Source organism: Homalodisca vitripennis, unplaced genomic scaffold, assembly GCF_021130785.1.
Source record: "Homalodisca vitripennis isolate AUS2020 unplaced genomic scaffold, UT_GWSS_2.1 ScUCBcl_9218;HRSCAF=17641, whole genome shotgun sequence".
NCBI lineage: Eukaryota > Metazoa > Arthropoda > Insecta > Hemiptera > Cicadellidae > Homalodisca > Homalodisca vitripennis.
In genome coordinates this window covers 9,356-12,265 of record NW_025785331.1, presented here as the reverse complement: position 1 = coordinate 12,265, position 2,910 = coordinate 9,356, and the positions used below count along the sequence as shown (strand labels likewise).

Below are 2,910 nucleotides of genomic sequence, written 5' to 3'. Positions count from 1 at the left end.
ATTACAAATTTATGGGTATAAATAGTGTCCGTTATCGTCAATTACAAGCTAAATTCAAATAGAAGGTTCATGAACACTTCGTAGTCTTATTTTTGAAACACCTATTGTGAGAGCAATTGATAACCTTAGATTATTAATTAGCAAACACCTATTAATGGTGCAAAGACCAATAGTTAAACAAAAGTCATTACTTGGATCTACAAATATACTTTGGCTAAGAAAGCTTAAATACATTAAACTTAAAATAAGTGTAATTATTTTATTTTTTAAACTATTTACAACAAATCTAATGTGCTATTTTCACATTTAAAATAAACGATTATTATTATACTTGTGATTTACTATTACCAGTTTATAGAGATATACAATTTTGAAACCGTTAAAATGGCGCCCCATTATAAACCAAAAGTATATTTATTTGAAAATTTGTTAATGTTTTTTTAATTAATTCAACATAAATTAACAAACTATGTATATATATATGATGAGAAAATATATTTTATTTTAATTCTATTTAGCTCTTTTATTTATATCCCATTATTTTTTTGTTTTTAAACTAGAAAATTCAACTTTTTGTGCTAAACTATGAAAAACATCGTATGATTATATTTAATTACTTTCATACTGGTACCGATAAGCTTTCAATTATAGAAACCAACACTAAAACTATCAAACTCTGTTCAACCATACTGATATCGAGCGTTATTAATTTTAAGCATTTTGTATTTTTCCAATAGCGGAACAAGAAAACATAAATTATTGGTCACGCCAATCAGGATAAAACAATGGAAAATATCTGTTCTTGATATCACAACTGTCACGGGATATTTATGGTTTTCTTTTGTACCTTTCAGTAAGAGACGATTATACTTCTGACTACATTCAGTCTCGATTCACTCGCTCAAGAATACACCACGTAAGTAGTTATAATTTATAATAATATTTTTTGTCAGATTGAAATTTTCTACATTATATTTATTTTATATCTGACCTGTTTTTTATATAAATTTGATACAGATTTTTTGGATAATCGACAACTAATTTGGTAAAAAAAAACCATTGTTGAAATATAATAAACTATAATATTGCTTGCAGCTTCATTCTATAAAATCAACAACCGAGTTTGGTGATGAAGCACGCCACTCCATGGGATTTGAGCTTTAGCGACTGTTTATCATTGTTCTTAGGAGTAAAGAGTCAAAATATTAAAGACACGATGATAAAACAAACTATCTTTTACGTTATTGTTAGAGAAAATGATGTTTAAGTAATTACAGGAAATGATATTTAAGTTGTTGTTACAGGAAATGATGTTTAAGAAACTTATCTGTTTCTGCCTGGTGGTAGCGATTGTTTGCAGCGATACAACGGTAAGTAATATTTAAGTTATTATATTTATAGATTATATGATTTTAATTTTCAATTAATTTCAACGTAAATGAATATTTATGTTAAAAATATATTGGTAATAGGCCTACATATAAATTTGCAAAGCTTGTAATCCATACACAACAGTAGGTTAACCGGAGAGAATACAAACTGTTTAGAAAGTTAATATGTTTATTTTGATGCCTTATGATCATTGCATTTATTTTCAAATTTATTAGGCATTAAATATATATAAGCATTAATAAGCGGTATCATTAGCCTCTTGAAATCGTACTTATGTACGAGGAAAGTCAGGGAATATCATTATAACAGGAATATCTATATGTTTGAGTTTCCCAAAAACTAAAATGTGTTTACAAACTATACAATGAGCAACGCTTAATTTTGTTTAATAATTAAGAGAAATAGCCTGGCAGTAGTATAGAATTAAAAACTGAGGCATCTCATATTAAACTATATTTCATGGTGTCATTATAATATATAATAAAGATGTAAAATATCTTCGGAATCATATACTTTACGTTTATTTTAAATAAATATAACTATGTAGGTATCTATTATAAAATGTCTTGAGTAATTATGATAAATAATACTACATTTCCAGAAAATTTGGACAGTAATAAACATGTATTTTATGTAATAGGAATAAATATCAAATTTTTTAAATTCTATTTATATTTAATTTATTACATATATATTATAAAAAAGTTGCTTTTTGAGTATTAAATGCAAGGAAGGGCCACTTGGCCCTAATTTCGCTTCTGTGAACTCTTTTACAAACTGAAAAAATTATGATTTTGATTATGATAAGAGAAGTTTTATATATAGACACTTAGAGAATCTATACAATGCATTAATGAAAAATATGATCATTATATAAATAGTTTTTATTTATGCTGTCAAACAATGTGACAATAGCACTTATGCATATAATATTATATGTTGTCTACAATATTGTAGTACCTGTTGATATTTATATAGTACATACACAACACATACTATATTTATCATTTTCAGGAAGAAGACTACAGCTCCATAGAAACACTTCCCACAACATCTAGCAGCGTGATCCCAGCTTTAGAAGAACTAAAGAAACATGGAGCAAACCCAAAGAATAAAGGAGTTCCTCTGCGTTCCTTGGACTCGCTTTTCGGACTCGGGATCGGTGCAAATCTGCTAGGAGTGCACGCAGGCGCAGGTATAGGCCATGGCCGTGGAGGCTATGGTGATATGGGCCAAGGGTTTGTTGGCAAACCCGCAGGAGGCCAATATCCACCAGTATCCCTACCCTCCGTATATGCCTACCACAAACCATACTACCTCCCAGCAGCTCATGCACTCTATTGAAAGCCTGAAGGGATGACTAGCGAAACCACCTACGTGTTACCTTCCCCCTTGCACATACATGGTTTTTAGTTGGAGATCTCTTTAAATAGGGATCTCACTATCAAATTTTTTATTTAACACTAGAAACAAAATATATTCATGAATGAAGCATAAAAGAATTAATATTATTACAGA

General features: G+C 29.0%; 1 long non-coding RNA gene across 1 annotated transcript; it reads left to right on the top strand.

Moving 5' to 3' along the window:
• Positions 1 to 859: 859 nt before the first annotated feature.
• Positions 860 to 2,512, top strand: LOC124374588. The gene is made up of 3 exons (XR_006923577.1): positions 860 to 916; positions 1,305 to 1,370; positions 2,407 to 2,512. It is a non-coding gene; the product is annotated as an uncharacterized LOC124374588 (long non-coding RNA).
• Positions 2,513 to 2,910: the final 398 nt, after the last annotated feature.